The following is a 10994-nucleotide window of genomic DNA, read 5'->3' as shown; positions in this document are numbered from 1 at the left end:
GACTCCTGCTGATTCTCCTGTTTACAGTTTCCCAAGTGCTGAGCTTACAGGCGCGCGCCACCGCGCCCAGTCTCAGTCGCGGTCTCAGCGTGTCCTGGGGGCGGGGCCGGGATCGAACCCCCAGCCCCTGCATATTTCATTATTTTGAGCCAGGGTCTCATTGAGTGGCTGAGCCTGGCCTCAGACTTGTGCTCCTTCTGCCTCGGCCTCCTGAGCAGCTGGGATTCTACACAAAAGGGAGCTCATGAACTGCTGATGTGCAGTATTATCAGTGTATCTCAGAGCAGAAGTACAGTGCTTCTGGGTTCTCTCCAAGGAAGGCAGATTCTGAGCATCTACACTTCTGCTAACATAGTCTGAAGACACAGAAAAGCAACACCAATTTGCAGAGCCGATTGTCTGTATGACCCGAAATGAGAAAGCATAAGTTCTTAAATATAAAGTTGATACAATCTAAAAAGTAGAAAGGGGAGACAGCATTTGTTAAGCAGAAATTATTAGGAGCTCTAATTGGCTTTCACAAGCATCACATTTTAACTTTCTTCTGAAAGCTTAAAATGCTTCTCATGGAGTGTATATAAATGCAGTAAAGGAATTGAGAAGGTTAGATTATACAGAAGTAATCCTCCTCCTCCTCCTCCTCCTCCTCCTCCTAAAAATGTATTTGGTTGTTACAGGGTCTCACTATGCAGCTTGGACTCGTAGTGATCCTCCTGTTGCAACCTGTTTTTCATGCCTGGGATTACAGGCATGTGCCACCACACCCGGCATGCGGTGTCGGGAATGAACTGGGGTCCCCGTGCTCGCCTAGGCTTGCCTAAGCAGGCGCTTTAGTCTGCTGAACTATCTATCTTGTCAGCCCACCAGAAGTTCCCTTTAATAAACAAAAGTGGGGCCAGGGAAATGGCTCAGTAGAATAAGCACTTGCCTGGCAAGTGCAAGGGTCTGAGTTCAATCCTGGTTCTGCCAAAAATAAAATAAATAAATAAATAAACAAAAGTTCTAAATGTAGATGAAATTTAAATGGGAACTTGGTATGCACTTGAACTGGGCCATGAAGGGAGCTGCTCAAATTGTAGAGCCCCAGTATGTGCGCAAAATAGGGCAGAAGGGAATGTGCTCTTTGGGAAAATATTATTAATTTATAGCAGCATTAGTTTATATAACTTTATTTTCTCTGGCACTTTTTTCAAGTTAATGATAAACAATCATGAAATATCACTGGGGGCTGGGGAGATAGCTCAGTAGAATAAATGCTTGCCTGGCAAGCACAAGGTCCTGAGTTCATTGCCCGGTACCGCAAAAAAAAAACAAAGCAAAGCAAAAAAACAAAGAAGGGGGTTGGGGAGATGGCTCAGTGGAATAAGCACTTCCCTGGCAAGTGCAAGGGCCTGAGTTCAATCCCAGGTTCCTCAAGACAAAACAAAACAAAACAACAACAACAACAAAAAGAAAACAAAAAACCAAACAAAGAAGAATTATCACTGGGTTGGGGCTGGCCTAATAGCTCAGAGGACTAAAGTGCCTGTTTAGGCAGAACACAGGGGCCAGGGTTTGATCCCCAGCCCCACAAACTGGGCAGGCTCTGCACCCGGGGCTCGTTGAATTGGCAATGGAGACTGGCGCCTGTAATCTTGCTTGGGAGGCTGAAAACAGGAGAATCGCTACAAGTCTGATCTATGTAATGAGACCCTGTAGATCCTCTACTAAATAAATACATAAATACATAAATAAAAAATAAGAATTATCACTGGACCAGGGATGTAGCTCAGTGGCACTGCACCTGCCTGGCAAGTGTGAGACCCTGAGTCCAATTCCCAGGAATTATTATCCAGCCTGACATGGTGCACCGCTGTGATCCCAGCTCAGAAGGCTGAGGCAGCACTATCCCTGAGTTCCAGCACAGCCTGCGATAGTGGGGCTCAAGGCCCGCACGGACTGCGTAAGAAGACCCAATCTTAAAAAGGCAAAGAAAACAAACCAAAGGAACAAACAGAGCAGTTATCTAGAAGCAGGCCGAAAGCCCACTCCTACCGTAAGAGCTGAGCTCAGTGCCCCGCTCCGCTGAGCCGGCAGTTGGTCACTGACCCTGGCCGCGGGTGGGGTCCCTAGCAGAGGTCCCAGAGGGGTCCTGGAGGTCCCTGACCTGCACGCTGGGCTCTGGCCACCTGGATCCACCTCATGAGGAAGCCGCGGCTGCCCCGGAGCCGCCTGAGCGCCAGCACCTGGGCTCTGCACCGCCATCTGGGTCTGGCCCATCCTCTGCCGAGAAATGGACGCAGGCGGCTCCCTGGGAACCTTAGGGTCGTCTGTCTGTCCATCTGTGTCCGTCTGCGACGCCCTCCACATTGTCACTTTCCACCATTGGGACACCAGTACCAAGCCCTCTTTTTTTTTTTTTTTTTTCCGGAACCAGGGATTGAACTCAGGCCCTTGCGCGTGCCAGGGAAGCGCTTATTCCACTGAGCCATCTCCTCGGCCCCCAAGATCTTCTCTTTGATCCAGTCTTTGTTCTAAGGCAGGTATGTCTGGGTACCAGCTCGGTAAACAAGGCAACTGAGGTCTGCCAGATCGTTAATAAAATCAAACAACTGACTGATATCACATGTGATAGAGGGGCTGTTGGGGTTCATTCTCTTCAGATGTTCTCCATACATTTTACAAACACCTTCCACGCATTCATTAACAGATTCATAGCGTAAGTTCTGCCTTCTGGCCTCTTAGTAGGCTGCACCAGCAAAGTAGTGTGAGGCATCTCACCAAGCCCTCCACAGCTGCAAACGCCGACTCCACAAGTCACCACTTCTATTTTATTTAGATTTTTCAGTTTTTGAGACGGCGGCTCGCTAGGTAGTCTAGGCTGCTGGGGTCTCACTGCGTAGCCCAGGCTGGTCTTGAATGCAGCGGTCCTCCTGCTTCAGCCTCCCAAGCGCTGCACTTAGCTTTTACTTTGCTCCTTGACTTATTGATACATGAGGTTGCTCATATAAAGAGCTACATGGAAGCTGGCAGCTCTGATTGCTGCATGAAAGAATTGGAAGCTACAAAAGGAAACGGCAGACACAGGATGCTGGAGTCGAGTATAAGCTCACATTTTTTTTTTTTGTTGTTGTTGTTGAACCAGGGATTGAACTCAGGCCCTTGTGCTTGCCAGACAAGTGCTTACTCTCCTGAGCTATCTCCCCGGCCCCTCACACTTATGTTCACAACTGTACACTACTTCTGCGGGACCTTGAAGGGTGCAGTCATCTCAGGGGCAGCACCACGTCCTGTGGGAGTGGACAGGAGCCAGCCTGGGCGGGCGGAGACTGCGTGGCCTGGGCTGCAGGGTCGGCCCTGCGCCCCATGTGAGGACCTTGGGCTGCAACCCAGCCTCTCCCTCCCTTTCCCTGAGCAGGGTGCTGCTCACATCTGGGTCACAGTGGCATCCTGACCCCAGCTGAGCATCCCATGGGCAGATACCTGTGTGTCCAAGACTGGCCGAGGTCACTGTGGGGTTGGAAACGTGGCCTCCCAGCAGGGAGTCCACTGAAGCTCTATGCAAGGGCTCCCTCATGGTCACAGCTGGAGGCTTGTGGACGCTGCTGGCCTTGCGGTCCTGCTTGGTGGCTGTCGCTGTGGATCACACACTGAGCCCAGTCCACCTTGCGGAGCATCCCAGGAAACCCCACTCTGCTGGGTCCTCGCCTGCCTCTGCTCTGGGACCCCATGGGCCTCATCACTCTGTGTTCCCACAAGACACGCGGCTCCCTCCGTGTAGCTGTCTTACTGTCTCTTCAGTGAGTGAAGGGCCACGTGGCCCCAGGGGTGGCGGGACCAGCATGGTGGCACGGCAGGCACTATGAACACACTAATGTCACCAAACCACAGACTTAAAAGGTGCTCAACTGGTAGGTTTATGCCATGTGTATCTTACCATAATGAAAAGATTACATGTCAAAGGTGTCTTATTTTTCATGCCTTTTTAAATATAACACACACAGAAGTCTGTAGCGTGGTAACGCACATACAAGTCCCTTCCTCGCCCTGTCTGGGCGCCCATCTGTTACTGAGTTACCGCGAAACAGGTCTCCAGGAAACTTCAAGCTTGCAAAAGTGGAGTTCTACCACCACGACACAACTGCCTTTTCTCCGTGGCACCTGCCCCACGACACAACTGCCTTTTCTCCGTGGCACCTGCCTCTGGCCAACACAGTCTACTTTCTGTTTCTCTTCACGGAACATTAGATACCTCACCCGAGCGGGCTCAGCAGTGCGATGTCTGTCAGCGTTTTGTGCCTGGCTTACTCTGCTCAGCGCTTTGTCCTCGAGGTTCCTCCGCAGGGCGGCACGCGGCAGGATTTCCTGCCTCTCGGGACTGTAATAGTGCACGGCAGGCACGGATTGCACTGGGCTCGTGCGTGCAGCCGCCTGCGGCCCCTGGCTGCGCCCACCTCCTGCTCCGTGAGCAAATCTGCTGAGCGCAGCAGTGTGCAGGCACCTCTGGGAAGCTCTGCCCAAGCGGGTCACAGGGATTCCAGTGTCAGTTCTTCGAGGAGGGCTCCAGCTCGCTCACGTTCTCCCCAGTGCTTGAGATTTTCTGGCTTCTGACAGCAGCTGCCTTGGGGGGGTGTGGTGATAACTGCTTGTGGTTGTGACCCGAGTCTCCCTCGTGATTCGCGGTGCTGGCCACTTTTTCTCCCGGCTGTTGGTCACCTGCGTGCGAGGTCCGAGAGCCCTCTGAGAAGCCTTTCACTCGCTGCTGGGCGGTGAAGGCGCTCTGGCGCTGGCACGCACCTTTGCCGCACCAGAGCTGCGGGCTTTCCCACCGCTCCCCAGCCTGGCTCTTCCCTCTGCGGCTGAGCAGAGCTTCAAGACCGCTGAACTCGCCGGTGCGCTTCGCTCCTGTTGCCTACACTTTGAGACCACACCCAATGAATCATCCCCAATTGTGAAGCTGCTCCTGTCTGTTTTATTCTAAGAGTTTCATAATTTTAGGCCAAAGATTTTGTTTGTTTTTTGGTTTGGTACCAGGGATTGAACTTGGGGCCTTGCACTTGGCAGACAGGTGCTTACGACCCGGAGCTATCCCCCTAGCCCAAGGTCAAAGATTTTTTTTAACTGTTGGCTTTAAGTTTAGAGAAGATCGAGGTGTAACTTTCTTCTTAAAATTTTAAATTATTACTTATTGGTGGCACTTTCTACAGAATTGGAGAAGAATGTCTGAAAATTCATATGGAATCAAATGTGATCTAAGGTAACAAGGGCACAGCAGGAGGCCTCACAGGCCTGGACTTGAGGCTCTAACCAAACTGCAGGGCCAAAATGACAAGGGGCAGAGGAAGAGCCAGGAAGCAGAGGCTTCCCAGGCCACGCAGCTGCCTGACCTCTGGCGAAGGGCGGAAGACGCTGCCTGGCGCAGGGGCTGGGTCTCCACGCCCTTCTCTCACCTCGTACTAAACTAAGAGCAGAATAATCGAAGCCCCCAGTGTCAAAACAGAAGCCCTGGGGGCGTGCTCCTTAGCTCAGTTCTTTGGGGCTGAGGAGATGGCTCAATGGAAAAAGCGCTTCCCTGGCAAAAGCAAGGGCCTGAGTTCAATCCCCAGTTCCGCAAAAACAAAACAAAACAAAACAAAACAACAACAACAAAAAAACCCAAAAAACCCAGAAGCCCTTACTTTATGTGCTGGAAGACCAAATTTCTCTCTCTCTCTCTCTCTCTCTCTCTCTCTCTCTCTCTCTCTCCCTTCCTTCCTTCCTTCCTTCCTTCCTTCCTTCCTTCCTTCCTTCCTTTTTTCTTTTATTCTGGGAGAACCAGGAATCAAACTCATGACCTTACACTTGCCAGGCAGGCGCTGTGCTGGTGAACTATATCCCCAGCAAATATGTCACTTTCTTTACTGACCCACATCCTTGTCACTCCACACCTATGACCTCCACCAAGACTCCTCCAGACCCCCATCCATTTGCAGTTAATCCACACTGATTGCCACATTGTTGGTCCAATTCCAACAATGTCAAATCCTATCCCTGAGGGGCATGGGTGGCAGAGCCAATCTAGGGTGCCAGAGGACTCCCCACCAAACCGCAGATAGCTGTCCAAATGGGGTTCTGCCAGGCTGGGTGGCGCACACCAGGGATCCCAGCACTCAGGAGGCTAAAGCGGGAGCATTGCCCTCAGTTTGAGGCTAGTTTGGGCTACAAAGTGAGTTTGAGGCATCACAGACTGCATAAGGAGACCTTGTCACAAAACAAACACAACAACAATAGAACACCCATATGGTAAAGAACAACGGCAAAAAGCGAGACATATTTATTCCTTTTAACTAGAAGGCAGACTGTCAGCAACCCCAAAAATCTACTCAAGGAGCTCCTTACCTGGTGAAAGGAGCACTCAAAAACCTCCCACCTTTCTGTAAGAAAAGTGCAGCCTCCCCAGATCAGGGGCCTTTGGGGTGCAGTCACCTGGGCATAGTCACCCACTGTGGCTTTAACTGCAAGGGCCACATCTCAGCTCTACCGGCGCTTTTTTAGCTGTCATTTCTTTTAATTTTTTAAAAAATGTATTTGGTACAGGGTCTTACTATCTCACTATGCAGCTTGGACTCATAGTGACCCTCCAGTCTCGGCCTCCCCAGCACTGGGATTACAGGTGTGCACCACTATACCTGGTCTTGGTGGCTGGCTCATGGTGCCTGGGGGTGGGGCCGGCATGGCCTGTGGTGCTGGCGATTGATCCCCAGGCTCTGTGCTTGCCTAAGTAGGTGCTTAGTCCACTGAGCTATCTCCTTAGTCCATTTCTTTTCATTTTAACCAAAATAAAATTACTCCAAAAGAATTGTTACCACTCAAATAACCCTAAAAGCAGAATTGTTTACCTAAGTAGGAAGTTTTCTTACAAATAAACAGCACAAGGAAAACTTAGTGTGCTCCTATACCTGTGTGCTGCAAGTCCGCCCTGTCTTTGGTGAAAAGGGAAATGGGGTGGCAGAGGAGATCAGTGTGGATTAACTGTGAATGGATGGGGGTCTGGAGGGGTCTGGGGAGGCCACCTTTCTGCCCTCTGTGTGTGGCCTCTAACTCAGCCTGCCAGTGCCAAGTTGCCCAGTGGAGCTTGGTCGGGGGTAGGTAGCCAGGATGTGGCAAGCAAAGGCCCAGTACCCACCCCACTGCTCGTCTGGCTGACACTGCAGAGCTGGGGGGGGGCCGAGGCAGCCTCGGGCAGGCTGCTGCTCAGAGGCCCCGTCCAGGTAGGGACGGCGCCTGCGAGGACTCGGTCTGCAGCCTCCACCTTGCTTCTGGGTCTACTCACACCCCCTCATTTTCCACGAAGCATGGCATTGTTTTGAGTTCAGGCTGCAAAAGAAATGTTAATGCAAGAAGCTCCCACGCTGGAAAGCTCCAGGCAGAATTAATGACACGTGGGGAGATTGAGAAAAGCTGTAAAGGAGAAAAAACACTGCATCTCCACAGCAGTGGACGTGTTGGCACACATGCGAGTGACGGCCTTGTCCTCTGGGTCCCCCGTGCCGGCAGGCACCCTCTCCAGCAGGGATCTGCCCTGCAGTACTATGGGTCAGTCCGCGGACCGGCCCATCTGTATTCTTTCAAAGGAACAATCAGAACAAGAAATTATAAAATGTTGTTCTTTCAGAAAAATTAAAAAAAAGCAAGTACTTCCTCCTGGGACCCGTGTCTGATAAACACCCAATGCCCGCCTGGAGATGTCCTCTCTGTGGAACTTGAAAAGCTCTTCCTGGAGGGCAGTGGCAAACTGGACCAACACTGGGGACCCAGCGTGCAGGGTCCAGTCGCAGCCCTGGTCGCAGCCCCAGCAGCCTCCCGTTCTGTGCACCTCAGTCTCCCCAGCTGCAAAGTGAGGCAAGTGTGGCATCTTGCTCAGATGCGGTTGGGGTGACTTGGAGAATCGGTGTCTGCTCCTAGAACGAAGCTGCCTGTGCCGCCCTCCTTCCCGCGGAGGGAGAAGCAGCATGTTGTTTGCCTTCAGAGTCACGCGTTCTGCCAGCACTGCTGTCAGCCCTGTCCGCGCCGACTAGCCGTGTGACTTGGGACAAGCCGCTGGGCCTTCTCTGAAACAGAATGAACCCCAGTACTAACCCCACAGGGTCGCTGGGGCAGGACCTGCATCCAGGAGCCTGAGCCTGCTGCCTAGTGAGTGGACGTGTGTGACACACTAATCCTGTGGCGTGTGGCCCCGCGGAGAGAGTTTAAAGTTGCACCGAGAAAATCACTGTTGGTTTGAAAAGTCTCTAGGGACCTGAGTGTGGAGGCACACTGTGACCCCAGCGCTCGGGAGGCTAAGGCGGGAAGACTGTGACTCGGAGACCCTGTCTCAAAGGAAAACAAAACACCAAAAGAGAACAAAACAAAAATTTCCAGGAAAAGATGATGGCAGAGATTTGGATCTATTCCAAAAACAAGCCAACCCAGAACTCCAAGGGGTCGGCCCGCCCACTCCCTCGGTCAGAGGTCACCAACTGTGCTGCATGAAGGCCCTGACTGAGTAGCCAGGCTGACAGCATGAGGAGGCCATGTTCAGAGCCTTACCTGAGGGGGCCTTGCTCTATGGACAGAGCTGGGCCCTCCCCTTCCTGGCTGCCGGGAGGCGAGCTGGCATCCTGCGCCAAGCCCCCCGCCGCGAAGCTTCTGCTCCCCAGGGCAAGCAACAGAGCAAAGGCCACGCCTCTGAAACCGTGAGCCCCGGGAATCTTCCTTCCTTAAAAGTGTCAGGTATTTGTCATGGTGACAGGAAGCTGACAGCTACACTCGCTAAGCTAGATTCTTCTGCAGTAGTTCCCAGTTTCTAAAAATGCTAATAAATTCAAGTATTTTTGCACTGCTCACTCTGAGCAAGTCCTGTGAAGGCTGACACAGCCTGTGACTCCACCTGGGTCACCATGTTGTAGGCAGCTACATTAGATAGAAACACACAGGTAGTCAGATGGGGCCAGGCCCGCAAAGAGACAGTGTGGAAGACCTTGCAGCGGTGGGAGAGAAAGACACTGCTGCTGTGGGCCAGACCTCAGGAGAAAAGACCAAACAAACGCTTACGTCCCTCAGGATAAGCATCTGGGGTGGATAATCACCTTAGGAAGCCAGGAAGAGTCGCTGATCCAAACCCAACAGGAAGAACCCCTGTCCCGCATTCATGCCCGCTTGCTGCGTGACCCGCTTCCCCATTCGGTCCTGCATTTCATCAATTTACCTGGGCAATGGTGCTTGTAACCTTACTTGCTGACCATAGTTTAGTCTCATCTCAGGCCCACCTAGCAAGTTCCCATGTTCTCCACCTTGGACCCACCTCACCACATGGTTTTGCTCTATAAAACTCCCCAAAACAGAAGATTCCTGGGCAACCCAGTTGGGCCCCCCTTCTGTCCCTCTCTCAGACAGAAGCTTTCTTTCCCCCAATAAATGCATTCTGCTCTTAACCTCTGTTGTTCCTAAAATTCATTCTTTGGTTTTAGAGAACACAAACCTGTCCCAGGTGTCTTTCAGTTGGACTGTCATTCGCCTTTGTCAGTCACAGGGACGCTCTGGGTCAGTACTTGCCCAGGTCCAGGCTGGCCCCCAAGTCACCTTTGCTGCGGTCAGCTGCTCACTAGGGGGCTGGTGGTGAGGGAGCAGGGGGCTCGGTGACGCTTACGTTGTCCTCCTTGGGACTCGTCTGACAAAAGTTGCTGGGCCTTGCCAGAAAGGCGCCATTGCCATTCAAGGCGGGTGAGCTGGCAGTGAGGAGAGGGGCTGGCCCTTGGCAGAGAGCATCCCCATGAAGCGCCAGCAGTCAAAGAGCCGTAGTGAGATTGAAAGTGGGTCGGGCGCACTGAGGCAGGATAGGAGAGCTGCGCCCTGGGTGTGGTCCCTGTCCCAGGCTGGCCGGCTCCGGTCCTGGGGGGGGCATGTTAATGCGAGAAGAGGGGGTCTGGGCTGGCATCCAACAGCTGCGGGGACCCCCACCGGGCCCTTGGGGCTGTGAGACAAGGAACACAGGGCGTTGTTTACCGTTTTGATGGGGATAGCTGGTTACTCTTACAATAATGCCTGCGATTTGGAGGAGCTTTAGAGTGTCTTCCAGGACTATTGTTAGGAACCCTGGAAAGAATTCTGCAATTGCCTTGACAACTATACAAATGCAAAGTGGGTTTTTATTATTAAAATTTAAACGTGTCAAAGGGTAAGCGACAGTTTCTCCTTCATTTTTTGTTTCTAAAATAAAATATCCACAGACTTTAAAGTTTTAGTTTTCCTTGTATCTCCTTTCATTTAGAATTTTTTAATTTAATTTTTAAAAATTAGGACACACTTGCGGCCCAGAGTGACTGCATTCTTGTGGGAGCTGGGGCCAGGCACTGCCTCTTCCTCCCCTTTGCTCCCCTCCCCCTTCCATCCTACTTACTATGCGTGTGTCGTTTGGAGGAGTGCACGTGTGTGCAGCAGTCTCGATTGCTTCCCATCCCTTCACCTCCATTCCCTTTTCCTCTCTGATCTCCCCTCCCCTGCCATCTCTGCAAGTGTAACTTCTGGCTCCTTACTGTCTCCCTACTCCATCCTAGCTTAGATTTGGCAACCACGCAGTGTTCACCTTAACGCGCAGTGTGGCTTGCTTTGCTGAGCACAAGGGTCCTGAGGTGCACTCGCTGTCCTGCAGATGGCACGAGCCCACTCTTCTCCGCGTGGGGATACCGTCCCATTCTGCACATCGCCACATTCCAATTTCTAGTCATCGGTTGACAGACAGCGCAGCCATTTGCAGAGCTTAGTTGTTCTGAAGGCCTCCGAAGACACGGGCGGGTGTGCGTGCTTCCCAGGGGTTTGGGGCCATTGAATCTGCAAGATTGTACTCAGTGCTAGCAGACACAACGGTCCTTTTAGTTTCAGTTTTTTGAGGGAACACCATGCTGATTCCTTTTCTTTCTTTATTCTTTATTCTTTTTTTTTTTTTTTTTTTCAGTACCAGAGAGTAAGCTGTGTTTTACTCTCTGAACCCTGGAACT

The 10994-nt window shown here is 51.8% G+C and overlaps 1 protein-coding gene across 3 annotated transcripts in view; it reads right to left on the bottom strand.

Annotated features, from left to right (window-relative positions):
• Rftn2 (raftlin family member 2) overlaps positions 1-10994 on the bottom strand; it is a 55104-nt gene that overhangs the window by 31084 nt on the left and 13026 nt on the right. The window lies entirely within an intron of this gene.

This window comes from Octodon degus, unplaced genomic scaffold (genome assembly GCF_000260255.1).
Source record: "Octodon degus isolate 3935 unplaced genomic scaffold, OctDeg1.0 scaffold00025, whole genome shotgun sequence".
In the NCBI taxonomy this organism is placed as follows: Eukaryota; Metazoa; Chordata; class Mammalia; order Rodentia; family Octodontidae; genus Octodon; species Octodon degus.
The sequence above is the reverse complement of the archived record's forward strand: the minus strand, read 5'-3'. Positions and strand labels throughout refer to the sequence as shown.